The sequence below is a fragment of the Etheostoma cragini genome, chromosome 14 (assembly GCF_013103735.1).
Source record: "Etheostoma cragini isolate CJK2018 chromosome 14, CSU_Ecrag_1.0, whole genome shotgun sequence".
Lineage (NCBI taxonomy): Eukaryota > Metazoa > Chordata > Actinopteri > Perciformes > Percidae > Etheostoma > Etheostoma cragini.
Window position 1 is genome coordinate 17,010,447 of NC_048420.1, and position 14,699 is coordinate 17,025,145.

General features: G+C 40.9%; 1 long non-coding RNA gene across 1 annotated transcript; it reads left to right on the top strand.

The window, feature by feature from the left end:
• The first annotated feature begins 1,100 nt into the window (after positions 1-1,100).
• On the top strand, positions 1,101-14,409 carry LOC117956967. The gene is made up of 3 exons (XR_004659412.1): positions 1,101-1,111; positions 5,696-5,700; positions 14,308-14,409. It is a non-coding gene; the product is annotated as an uncharacterized LOC117956967 (long non-coding RNA).
• The last annotated feature ends 290 nt before the right edge of the window (positions 14,410-14,699 follow it).

Genomic DNA, 14,699 nt, shown 5'->3' on the forward strand with positions numbered 1-14,699 from the left:
GGCACTCTCATGGCTGTGCTTTAAGTAGACTGTGGCTTAAATCGGCAGCCAGTTAGCTGAGCTTAGCATAAAGACTGTGAACAGGGGCGCCCCGATGGCTCAGTTGGTAGAACGGGAGGCCATATGTAGAGGTTTACTCCTCGACACAGTGGGCCAGGACCGATCTGCAGCCCTTTGCTGTATGCCATTCCCCCACACTCTCTCTCTCCTTTCTGCTTTCCGGTTGAATAAAGGCCTAAAAATACCCCCAAAACAACTGTAAACAGAGTATAACAGCCTCAAAGGTAGAACATACCTATTTTGTTAAATCTGTACGACATGGCTAGCTGTTTCCCCCTTGTTCCACTTCTGCTAAGCTAAGCTCACCAGTTGCTGGCTCAAGCAACATATTTACGTCACAGAGAGTGGGATCGATCTTCTCATCTAACTCTCACCAAGAAACCAAATAAGTGTATATCCCAAAATGTCAAACTATTCCTTTAACAAAGTAGGTGAAGTCAGAATTAGTTTCACTGAATGTTTGCTTAGTTTGGAGTCTTAATAATTAAAGAATAAAGCAGGAAAACATAAACCTAAGACGGGGCCACACGTTTGCTTGGTGAAAACCTAACTGTCCTTCACAGCTCTGATGGATGCATCGGGGGATCCCCAATGATTGCCAAACTTAAATTTAAGATATGATTTGACAGAGGAGGACACGCCAGGCTAATATCTTCCACCCCTGGTTAAAGAATGTCCCCCACCTCCTCACCAGCACAATGAGCGATCACACCTTTTGTGCAAAGGCAGACAAAAGGGGAGCCCCAGGCTGATGTGGTCTTCGTATAGCTGTGTGAGTATGTGTGTGGGTCTCTATCTGTTTCTGCCATGTGCCTGTGTGTGTGTGTTTGTGTGTGTGTGTGCGTGTGTGTGTGTAAGTGAATAGCTGTGTGGGGGACAATGCAACACGTTAAACCAATGTGGGAGGTGTGAAGACAGGGGATCTGCTGCAGTTAAAATGAACAAGGCAGCAAACTGCTTTTGCTTTGTTTTCACGTCTTGTGAAATTGCAATTAATTATGTTCATTGTCAGGCCTTTTGGTTTTGCTTGTTGGCTATGTAGTTGTTGTTTGTACATAGTTGACAGATGTCAGAAACATTAAGGGGATGTCCTTGTAACAGTTGCACTAACATGCATTAAAGGCCTGGTGTAGCCTTTTTAACCTTACACCAACAAGCGTGACTACAATAATCTTAATGTAAAAACAGATATTTCTGGGCTACAGAGAACATGGGGAAAGGGGGTCAAATTAGTGTAAAGCACGTGAGAACTTCGACATGTTTGATTTTGTCTTTAAAATCGATCTATGTAGGTGTTTATTTCACCTGTGTTCTTAGCAGTAGTTATCAGTGAGTCACCCAGAGCTACAGAGTATGCGAGTGGGTGGTCTCCCACCACCGTAAAGCTATTTTCTCTTTCTCTTTCACTTTTACTGAATACAAAATCACTTAGAAGGATGTGTGTTTTCAAGGTCCCAACTGTAGTGACAGTAGTGTAGTGTATTTCAGACACATGTCAGATAAGTGTAAATGTTACTCATTATGAACCAACTCTTTGCTTATTCAACAGTTACACATTCAAATGTTTTCTTTCCAGAAGCGTTCACTTTGATATTGTCTGCATATAAATAGATATGTAAACTTCCACCTTGTGTGACTTTAGTGAGCCTTGATCTCTTGCAGTATGAACACATTTGTTTTGTATTGAAACCTATATTAATATCGACCTCTTTATTACAGTATTCGATTGTTATTCATACTGTGAAGAAAAAGGCAATCATACTTTCCATTAAAAGATAATTTAACATTTGATCATTTTCCTGTACTACTCAACAGACCGTTTTCAAAGTAGACATTTGACTATTCAGAAAACCACTGGTGTTAGCTATAACATTATTTATGTCTTCTTCTATTCAAGTGTTCCAGTAAGATGTGATAGTGTGACAGTGAGCCACCATGCACATTACCAGGACCCTTAAAAAGATGCAGTTAAATGGAATTTTATAATTTACATGTTTGCGTTTTCTACTTTTGTGGTGGAGAGTTATAGGCAAAGTCCAGCAGTAGAGTCACTGTTTGCATCTGAAATATTGATCGTTGAGGAAACTGAACTGAATTGCATTTTGAGGTAACTTAACTACCTTTTGATGTTACTAGCTCCACTGTCTCTAAACTCCCTGTAGGAGAGGCAACAGTGGAGCACACACTACACACACCACACTCTTATTACCTCAATTACTAACAACAATTTAACTTGTTTGTATACATACCAACTGGAAAGGTTTTTCTCATCATGATACATTTTTTCAAACAGTGTGAAGCACAAAAAATATATATAAAATTGACCATTATTTTCATATACAAGATTTCTCAAAGAATCTACAATTGTCAATTTAAGAGGATGTATGCCTTAATTGCCAAGTGGACAGCATAGATGACATTAAATTAGGGGAGAAAGTTGCAACTAAAGCCCCCCCAGCGGGACAGGAACTAGGTACGATGCGTTTCTCAGTTGGCACTGAAACACCTTGGCCATCAGTGCACCCCTCATTTGTTTTCTTTTAAAATCTTGTGACTTGCCATCCCAGTTTTATCTAAGATGAGATAAGAAACACACTTCCAGTCAAACTGGCACATTGTAGTTTAACCTGAGCTGTAACCCATCCTAGTTTTCATTGCTCACTCGTGACATTCTGCTGGTCTTGGCAGGGTCGACATTACTTATGGGTTCAACACAAGGGTAGGCAGGCATCAACCGACTCATGCCAATTAACAGCGATCCACTCTCTGCTCTTTGTAGCTTTCTGATTCCAGCCATAAACAGCCCCCCCACCACCACCACCACCACCACCACAAACCCTGCATGCGAGCTAGCTCAGCTATGACTCCTACTGCAGGATAAAGTGTGTGTGTGTACACTGTATGTGTGTAATGCTGTAGCCTGCTGGCCTTCCTCTCTGCCGAGGCCAGAAGGCATGCTCCCCGAGTCCTGCCAGCTTCTCCACAGTCTAGGGCCACTGATGTCAGAATGGCAGGAGCTTGTAGGTGGCTGCTATAAGTGAGTCCTCTTCACGCCGGATTCTGGAGTTCCATCAGCTGGTTGTGTAACTTGTTTCTTCGGGACAGGGAGGGGGATGCATGTCTATGTGTGCGTGTGTGTGTGTGTCTGTCTGTCTGTGTGTTCAGAGGGAGGGGAGGTGTGAGGAGTTGGGGGGCTAACTTTTGGCTCCAAACAAAGCAGTGTGAGTAGAAATTCATCCACAGTAATGACATGATATTAAGCTAACAGCCTATGAATCACTAATTTAGCACTCTGAGCTAGATTTTAGTATTTTGAAACATAACACGTGACTGTACTGGACTTCTGTAAAAAAAAGAAAGAAAATCCAAGTAAAAATTTTGATAAGAACACCTCAGAACAGCTGTCCTCCCCACGTTTGTGTTTATGGTTCAGTCCTGCCTCCTGTATGGAGCAGCAGCAGGGGCGAACCATCACATTTGGTGCCCAGCGTGGGGGCGGTTGGTGAGCTGTCGAGCTCCAACTATCCCATGGAGCTTTTCTTCTGTCTTTTCAGTACAATTTTGACTAACCTCATTTGCATCTGCTAATTAGATCCTGTTAGCATAATTCATACACATGACACCCTTTTGAAGCTAATGAATAGATACATCTCCAGACAACTCGCAAAGAGAATTTAATGAGACTCAACTTACTCATGAATGTCTGTTACTGTGAAGAAGAAAGTTGAGGAGGAAAGTCAGAGGCATTACATTTTGTACGTCCTAGTCAGGTGGGAGCAAGAATTTGTTATTTAATATTTTAAAATAAGCAGTTATATTTGATGCTGTAATATTTGCAACATAATACATTCAATGACCTGCTGTAAAGGGTGTTACATACATATTCAATACTGCCTGTGCACTTAAATTATGTGTTTTTTTTCACACTGAATAAAAAGTTTAAAAAAAAATCATCAATCTATCCATTTGTATCAATATGAGAGGACACTACAGATGGTGGGACATTGATTGTAACTGTGATACTGAAATCCACAACCATCCATTTCTATTTAGATGAGCTATATGCAAAACAGTAAATTATGAATATTCATTAGTAAAAATGGCAGGTATGATTCATCTTATACAGCTGGGTATAATTCACAGAGACAATGTGTAGAATAGAGCAGAGCCTTCCTGCCAGGTTGTCAAAACAGGAACAAAACTCCCCATGTACGTATATATCTGCTGATCTCTCCATTATCAGGATGTATTAGTGATGTGAGTTCACAGCTTTCACAGTGATCCCCTTTAGAGCGGGGGTCGCCACAGGAGGTGCGTTTCTACTACTTAACACATAGCTCTTTAGGCTCTTTATTTTCAACTTCTCCGCAAGGGTGAAATTTAGTCCAGCTCCTCTCCTTTTTCTAACATTTCGTTTTAACAGTAGTCTCATTCAAGGACAGCAACAATCACAACAGAAAACGTAAAGGCTGCAGTACAACCCCACATGTCTTGTCTACACTAAAGTGGATTATGTTTTCTAAATAAAAATATAATGACAATTCAATCATATGAAATGTTGCCATAAATTGGTGCTAAAATTTGTGAAATGCAAATCTAATTCTAAATTATGTTTTTTTGTTAATTCTCCTCAAAAAAAAAAACAATACTTATCCTGAATCCGGTTCTATGCAGACTTTTTATTTCAGAAATGAAAATCATTTTACTGTTTAAATTTCTTTGCTTATAATGTTTTTGAAAAATAACCCTTTTTTTGTATGATATGGTCTAAAAAATATAAAAAGGGTTGTAAGAGTAAAGCAGTGTACTTTGTTTAGACCAGGTAATAAAAATAATGATCAGCTTTAGAAACAAATTTGTTGAAATCTGATTAAAGCATCCATAGAGAAGCTTCTCCTTTGTCACTGGTGGCGCTTGGCAACATATATATTGTGATACGTTTGAGTCTTGTTGGGATAACAAAAACCTCAGCAGTTCACTTTTTAAAGTTTTTGGTTACTTTCTGAAAGTATTCTGACACTTTCATTTCAGTTATTTTTTTTTTGTGTTAAGGCCTGAACAAAAAGGATCTACGGAAAAGCTTACTGGTAGAGAAACAGAAGACATACTGTCCAACATATATTTATAATTAGTAATAATAATAATAATTAGTTAAGATGTCTTTTTCCAAATACAGAATGTATGAGCTGCTGATCAAAATCTGGCGATTCAGGATCATCCAGGTTGTAGGAAGGTGGAACTTATTAAATTAATAAGTCAAGGTTTTTTTTTTAGATACCATGAAACATCTTCAGAACCTAATAGCAACTTCAGCTGCCTCTTATTGATAAAACCTTTATAAATCAATCATTCATTCATGTACTGATATATTTCATTATGCTTTTGTTATTTATTTTTCTATTTGGTTGATGGGCACATTGAAAGTGCTCCAATTAATAGTAATACATATTATATAAAAAGTTCTACTAGTATTTAGACACAAAATAAAATAACTTGTAAATTCTTGAAAACGTAATATAATCTTTGTCTTAAGACTAAAAAATACAAATAGTTGTCTTAAAAATATACATTCCCCATACAACCACTTACTTTGATTAGCACAAATTCACAAACACAAATTAATTTCCACATTTAGAGGCTGTAGCGTGGAGTGTTGGAGTTCTGCTGTCATTCTGGTGTGGGGCTCCACCTGGCTGGTTGATTGAGGACGCAGCGGGGAGTCTTGAATCATCTCAGCTGAGGCCTCATGGCTTGGCCTGGCTGGAGCCCTCATGATGTGATACCGTAGTGAGCCAGGCCTGAGTGTTTGTGCCGGAGTGTGGGTGCGTTTCTCTGTGTGGCTGTGTTTCTGTGAGTCTGTGTGTGCATGGATTTTTTGTCTGTGGAGGTCTGTGTATGTCTTTACGTGTATGCATGTGTATACTTATGTACACATGCATGCGTGCGTGTGTGTGTGTGTGTGTGTGTGTGTGTGTGTGTGTGTGTGTGTGCGTGTGCGTGTACTTGAGTAAGTGTGTGTGTGTTTGCTCCCGTCTGCTCCCTCCAACCGGTTGATCTTTCACATTTCGCACGGGCAGGAGGGACAGGAGGCTGCCAGGCTGCGCCCGGAGCCTGGGTACAGTACGGTTAGCAATGCCCGGCATTCATTAGCACCTCCCAAGCTGTCTGCACTTTTACCAAACGCTCAAGCAAGCTAACATGCACTGGCTCCCTGCTCTCTGCTCTCGTCACCCCAGTAAAGGCCTTCACCACGTATTGGCTCCACTCAGCCACAGCTGAGGCCTCCAGTCTTGGCTTGGGCCATTTCAACTTTGTTACAGTTCAGCACAGTTACACAATGGGAACCCAGGCAGCTTTGATGGAGTTCATAGAACTTTATTCTGTAGCATTGTGAATTCCTCTTTTACTCTTTTGCACTGAGTTACTTTATTCTCTTGTTCACTGTACATACAAATCTACCATGTACTATTTTTTTTTTTTAAATATACGATATTGCTTTTTATGTTTCCTGTTTCCTTCATGAAAACGTATTACAAGAACAACTTTTTGTAAAAGTTGTTAGATCTCTACATTTTCCCTTGATGACCAAACCTTTGGGTGACTCTGGCCTATTTCACAAATGGTTAAATAAGTATGCATCCCAAATTGTAATTAATTACAATTGTATTAACTTCTAGTGTGTCTGTTAGTTATCAATATGGCTATGGACGTGCTATATGGATCTAAATATGCTCTAAACAAGGTGCAAGGGTGACAAAAAAGGCGGTGGTTGCTGTGGGAAGCCAGTGAGGGATCATGTCTCACAACAACAAACTGTTTCATTTCCTGTTGGAATTTGTGATCAACAGTATTCGTAAACTGAAGGAAATAACTATTTCAAACATGTCCCACATTCAACATATATTTAAGCGTGTGTGGCCAGAAGAAGAGCTTTCTGAAATACACACAGGCACACACACTTTGCTGAAGGAGTTTACACAATCATATGACTTAGTGACAGTTTTCAGGGAAGGAGTGAAGGAGCTAATTTCAGACCTGTGCTAAGCTGTGATCCTACGGCAGGCTACATTACGCGAGGTGTGTCTCACCTCATTACTCATCTCTTTGTTTTACACTTCCAGAACTCCCCTCTCTCTCTCTAACCCACTCTCTCCAACTTTCATATGTTCTCTCTCTCATCCTTCTCTTCTCATTTGATCCTCACTCTTTCCCTCACAGGCTCAATAGGCTGAGAATACCTCTGAGAGCTGCGACCGGGGTGCAAAGAACACAGCAGGAGTGGTATTTGCCAGTCTTGGCACTTCCCCAGCTAACTCTGTTAAAGCCTGAATACACTCCGTCTCGAGTGTTTCTCAGAACCCCTTTAAACCAAACTTCTAAGGCTCCATTTAAACAACCACGCAGTGGCGAGTGGTCATTAGGGGCAGGTGGGGCAAGGCCTCACCTTTTGTCAACAGAAAGAAATGCAAACAAATGTTATGTTATTTTTAATTAATTCAAGATAATTATCATCTATAATTTAATGTCTTCTATGAAAATAACATCTTCCTAAATTGCATATAATTTGTGATAGGATTTTATTTCACATTCTGCCCCTGCCATGCTGCTTCAGACTGCGTTCTCCCGTGTTTGCGGTAGCCTAAGGCAGCCTCAGAGTGGGGCTAGCCCCACTCTCATAATGCAATGTGCATTGTATGTGGGATATTAGTAATACTCATGCTCATAGTGTTAGTGTGTTTAATGTAGATCCCACAAATTTGATTGCCAGTGAGGCTGACGGCCTGTAGCCCACAGCCCCACCACAGCATTAGTTCATATCTCAGATATTGATTGGCTGTCGGCAAGAAGAGCCAAGATTGTGTTATCGTCTCTAGTAAACTTGAAAAATGATCGAAGTCGATTTTATACTTGAGCACAGGTTGGAACCCTTTGGAGGAGAAACTTGAATTAACACGCCTTGGTACCAACCAGCCTCGCAATATTGTCATCACTCAAACACCTGGTTAAAGTAACCGCGGTTTAACATGGAGTGGTTAGTTTACAAAAGAAATCAAGTTTGCCCAGAGGAAGAACCGCCACGTCACCTTTCTCTTAGAGAGCCCTCATTCTTGGTGAGTGAAAAGACATTTTATCATCCTGCCTTTGTGGTGCTGGTCCGTATGTTGATCATGTTGTGTTGGATCGATTGATATTGCGTTAGATGCTGACAAGTGTGTTCATATTCGGTTGTTGTCATAGAATGAATCTTTATGCATTGGTGAATAACGTTAACTTTTTCTGGCTAAGCTCTAACATTACTACCATACTAAACTATACTAAAAGCAACATCATCTGCCAGTGCCTGTAGCCAGCCTAGCAGTCACCCATTAAGGGCTAAACAACTTCTTTTTGTTTTTGTTTTTTACTGACTGTTTTTTTGATTCAGCTCATGAAAAATGGGGGCAAAAACAAAAGTGTTGCATTTATAATTGTGTTCAACATATATAGTTTGTACATCATTCCAACTGCCTTTCACTGCAGCAGTGGGCAGCACTCCGGACAATGCGGATCCAGAAACTGACCTTTCATAGAGACTTTAGAGTTTATCTGAGGCAAGACTCGGTCAGGAAATTTCAATCACATTCAGAGCCTCAATGTACATGAAAATGTGTCCGTCACATACCAATTACATTCAATAACAAACATAAGGTCAAAAATTAAAATCTGAAAACAACTTCCAAATGAACAGAAATAATAAGAGAGAAAAACATTACCAAAACATTACACAGTTTCAGTTTTAGTAGACATGAGAATAATCAAGAATGAAAAGAGCTCAGGGATACCAATTAATGGATCTTGTAACAGTACATTAAAAAAGTAACCTCCTCGCCATGGCAACAATCTTACCCCGGGTCGCTGCTACCTTCAGTTTGCAAATTAAAAGAAAGCAATCAGTGCATCACATGGAGGTAAATAACACTTCTTGTAGAAACAATTCTACATCTGTAGTTCACATAATTTTGCTTGTTTACCTTGGGGATGGTTCTATGAGAACCTCTTTTGCCACAAAGTGCAAATGACAATGAGACTATGTGACCATCAGTGAAGGTCATTTTTTTAAATTTAGTTTTTTCAGTGTTTACACTTTTTGGGGTGTTCATCCTTTTCCTTTTCCTTTCATATTGTTACCACTAGCTTAGAAGTATAAAATTATTCTCAAAGGTCATATTCGTTTTCTTCTGTGCTGCCAAGCTTGTAATACACTCTCACTGCTAGTTGTCAGTCTCGTTTTGTCTAGCGACAGACAGGGCACTATAATGTGCGCCTGCAGGCTACCATGAATGCCGGGGTAATATGGACTGAAGGTTTGTGCCACGGTTTCCTAGTGCTCGATTAAGGCGCACCATGTTCAGTCTGTTCCTTCATGAGCAAATCCATCTGTTTCCTGGATCCCGCACCCTGACAAACACTTTTGAAATATAGTTTGAGGCTAATCATCTCAATGGAAGACAACCCGAGAAAAGCTGTTCTGCCACGTCCTGCAGCAGGAGGGGGCTAATTATATATGATAGGGAATGTATTTAACTCCTGAGCCACGTCATTCTCAATACACTCATGATGGAAAGATAGATGGGGAGGGAGCAGGGAATCTGAAAACTAATTAACACTTAAGTGCATGACGAGGCTGTCGTGTCTGTTATGTTGAGGAGTTCAACAATTCAGTACCTTTGACTCAATTTTCTAATTTGAATTTTCTTCGATGTATAGACTGAATATCGCAATTTACTTGTTTGTTTTTTTTACAACCGAGGCATTTGTATTAGCTGATGTACATCAATATTTCAATTTGCCACTGAGGAAAAAACAACAGCAGAGAGAACAAGGCTTATCACAAACATAAAAAGCAAGTGAGACAAAGCTGTTTTTCTTTTTTGGATCTGCAAACATCCGCAGTGGCAAAGCTGTAAAAAAGGCCACCGCTGACTTGAACTAATTTTAGGTGATGCCATGCGCACAGGACAACCTGCTGGGCCCAAAATGGGCCTTCACCATGCCATGACAAATAAGAAGTGGGCGAAAAACAGAAAGGGAAAATTGATAAATGCAGCAGCCCACGCCAGTTTTCTTTTCCAAGTGAACAATACCATCATTGTTCAGCAGGGGCTCTGGCATGGCTAACATGGTGGTGGTTGATTGTTTTGTAAAATCAACAACTTAGAAAATAGATTTCTAAGATTTGGCTTCAGATTCTAATGTGGGTACACTACGTACATCTTTTTAAAACAATGTCACTCCACCGTGAAAGTTGAACGCAGTAAGTAAATTATGGTCAAATTATTTGCGCAAAGGTTGTGTTTTTTTTTCTTCCTGTTTAATATATATTTTCATAAACCTCTATATTCTTCGTAACCCAGGCCGGGCCTTCAGCAATCTGTCTGTACATCTGCAGGCTGCATCACGTCAGTTCTCTTTCTCTTCCAGCTCACCATGAGCTGTTTTGGCAGATGCTAAATGCGAACAGCAAACCCTGGATCCACCCCTCACTCCACATTCAGCACATTGGCCTTTGTCTGCTTTAATTGAGCCCCCCACTTCATTTAATGGCCTGTTTAATACTTATTGAAACAGAGCTAGTGCTGGAGGTTAAATACATCTTAATGCACTGCGTTAATCCTTTCATTAAAAGAAATGTAAAGCTGGTTGAAAGCTGCAAGATTACCTCCATTAATTAGGGGGTTTCTCTGCCCCATTGCTCGGCCAAGCCGCGTGTCACCTCTTCAAATTTTGGGAGAGGGCTGCAGAAAGAGAGACTGCCAACCGCACATAGTGCAAATACAACTGACAGAAATGGATAAAAAGAGGAGCCAGTGTTTTATTTAGCGAGGCATCAAAAGAAGCTTTAGTGCACAAAGTTTTAAAGTAAAATCTCACAGTAGGTGGTATGAATGGAGAAGAGGACAGATATCAGAGGACAGTGTTTTTTTATTTAAAAAAGAACTAAGTAAGTGCTGAATTTTTTTTAAAGGCAAGCATTTTACATCATACTTATTTTTACCATTTTCATATCAGTAGTTCTGTTAATATAATTGATAAATAATTATTGCAAGATCTCTGACCTGATTTAATGACATGATTCAATGTTTTCCCACACTTCTTTTTCATTGTTTGTAATGATTAATATATTTTGCCCTAAAAATCACCTGCACACTGGCGTTACATTCTCTACCTTGAGACTTATTAATTCAAATGCTGGTCAAAGGAATTTACCAGCTAGCATCGTTTGTTTGTTTTTCACAGGCTGGAGAGTTGGCAGTGCAGCGTTTTGATCCCTGCGCTGCTGTTCCTGACCCCTGTACAGAATGACCCTCTTTCCATAGCGAGGCGGGCAGGCCCAGTGTAGACTTGTCTGGGCTCCAAGCCATGCTCTACGGGTGAGGGCGTGTGGTCACAACACTCCTACGCCCCATCCTACCCCTTTCCCTCCCTCTCCCTTGCTTTCACCCGAATCCAAATCCATCTACTTCAACCTCCCATCTTCTTCCCTTCCGCTAAATTTTGGACAGACTGCTCCTCCTCCTACTGCTTCTCTTTTCTTTCTTTACTTCAAAATGTAGGAGCTTGCAGGATCACACTAGGCTTCACAAAAGTGACAACTTGCTATAGCCTACCAGCGTTACTCCAAAAAAGTTGCAGATTTAATAAAAGAAAAACGCCAGCAACAATTATTAACCTGCAAAATGTCGTCCAGCTGATATGACGTCATAACGCAGAAAAAAGTCTGAAGCCGCTGAAGACAACTCCTCTCTGGAGTCACATAAGCAGATTGCAGTCGTCTTGAACACTGCTCTACCACCACCACCCGACAACCAACCCCCCACCCGCGTCCCCCGCCCTGCTGCTGCACTCCGCTTTAATTTCCTGACACTTTGAAAGCTTTTCTCACTGTATATTTTATCACTTTTTCTTAAGACTTGCGCTCAGCTACGCCTCAGCTCCTTTTAAAATACAGAGCCAAAAAAACAAGACAACTCGCTTCTTGAATTCTCTCTCTCGCTTTCTCTTTTCCTCTCTCTCATCCCATTGTGAGCAGGCTTATTGGAAAGAACGCACTTAACAAAAGAATTTCACACTGTATTAGAAGAATGCATCTTTTCACACCTGTAAATATCTTGTCTAATCTGCTTGGTAACCAGCCCCTCTGAGGGAGGGCCACATGCTGTACGGCAGAGGGGCCATGCTAGAATTTGCTTCTACTGCCAGGATGAAGAACAGAAAAGACAATAATGTTACATGGCAATCCTGTAAATGATAAAAGATTAACACATGAACCACGTTGCTGGATTTTTGTCTTACAATTGTGTCTGTGACTATGTTCATTCATCATTTGCTAAAAAAGTCCAATAAATAGCAGCAAACACCGTCTATTAATTCCTGACATGCGGTCGGTCAATGTTATGTGATTGAAGTGTGACAAAAAGTTGTGAGGTTTATTTATTTTTTGTTGCTGTTGTGATGGAGCTGGTAGATCTGTAGGCGTGTAATCGCACCGAGGTAGAAACACTTGGAGACAGACACACATTACATCTTGACGTGCCAACAAGTTCAGGAGTGAAATCCTGTGGATGTGAGCACATGTAAAGTCATCATAACATTGGAACAAGGTTATTTGAGAAATGGCAGTTTATGTGGCAGTTTATGTTTTACCTTCATGAATAAAAAATATGCTGACTGGTTGGGAAGATTTTGCACATGCGTGAATTTGAACACACACGGGGGGATGTGAATGACACGCACTCTCGTATGAACACAGGCATGCAAATGCTCCCTGACACACACCCATGCAAAACACACTCCAGATCACCTTGCAATGGATACAAATATGAAACCAATGATTACAACTTGTAACAACATCAGATTCACTTTTCCAGGATTGTTGTTGAGTGCAGAGCTTCTCTTTTGTCAGACCCCGCAAGTCCTGACATGCAGCTATCAATCATTGCTCCAATCAATCAATCAACTGACATGGGTGCTGTTGATGAACAGGTGACATTTCAAGTGGACAAGTGTCAGCATGCCCATGTACAGAACGCCCAAGCTCTACTACTACCTCTTTGTTACCCCTCCTACAGTTCTCAGATATGTCTAATTGCCCCCCCCACACACACACACACACACACACACACACATACAACCTTCCACCTTGCCCCCACACAGAGCAGGGGCAGAATGGCGGTCGGTAAACCTTGGGAGAGTGGTCTCGGCTGGGGCCCCCTCACTAACACTCAGCCCAATGTGTTAATAGATCCAATGCCATCTTATTTTCGCACTTCTGTGAGACGGCAAGGGGCGGCCAGGCGGGATCGGCAGTCTGCCGCACTGAAAGAGCTGGAACAAGGGAAGGAGGAGGAGGAGTGGATGGAGGGAGGGGGGGGGGGGGCAGTGGTGGGTTCACAGCACTCTACCGAGGAGGTCAACAAGAAGGCAGGGGGCACAAGTTCAACTGTGCAGCGCAGAATGATGGGATCAGGAAAAGAAGGGTGCAGATGTATGAATGGATGTGATAAAGTGTTTTTTGACTGGATGGATAAATGGATGGGTGGATCAAAGCTTTTTTTTCCTCTCCAGAAAAATAACAGCATTAGTCCAACCGACAGTCAATGGTTTTGTTCAATCATGACTGCCATTGTTCTGATTGTAAATTGTTTATCATTGTAAACCATGACAAAGGTCCCCTGACCTTAATGAAGTATCAATTTGAACCAAAACCATAATCAAGTAGTTTTTGAGCCTAAACCCAACCAAACCTTAGCAGTGTCAGATCAGAAAACAGTTGCACACACTCATGTGTGTTGTTCTGGAGGGCATGGACTAGCAACATGTTTTGCTTCATTTGGAGCAGGCATCCTCTTACAGTTGTTTGTTTTCTAACATATACCTAGGCTCTCCGTGTCTGCAAGATTCAGAAGGATTCAGATTTCTCTTGGCACAGCTAGCAGACAACTTTCAGACATGTTGTTAAACGTCACATCTATGTCGTCAAGCTCAGTTGGAGGCTGCGCAGTAACGCTACCACTGGAAAAGTGAATGTAATAGACTTTACTGGTCTCTGTTGAAAACAATGTCATCACGTTGTCCATTTCTTATACTGCCTATGGGTAAAAATAAAGAGCTTCAGCTTCGACCTGCTCCTTTTCAGACAGATTCATCATATTATTGGTAACACTTTGTAGATATTGTTTTTCCCTTTTTGTGTGTTGCTATGTTAAGATGTGCCATTTTCCCAGTCAAAAATATGCGATCTCCTAATGCAAATGAACGGACTCCATAGGAGGAAATGTCATTCTTATATGAGGTTCCTTTTTCAACTACAAGGTCTTTTAAACGAAAATTTGACTTGGGTACATTCACAAAAAGACCCTGGGTTGCATTTTGACAAGAGTTACGCTTTAACTACAACATAACCAATGAAAAATGCACATATGAGTCACTTTGGAACAGTCATGTGGGTATGTGTAACCTGCAAATGTGCAGATACAGATTGATGGTACTTGCAAAGGCCATATTTAGTCACTTTGAGGACTCCCAGTCATAACTCTACACATGCTTTACCAACGTAACTGCCTCTTCCTACCCATGATACAATGTTCTCAATCCTGAAT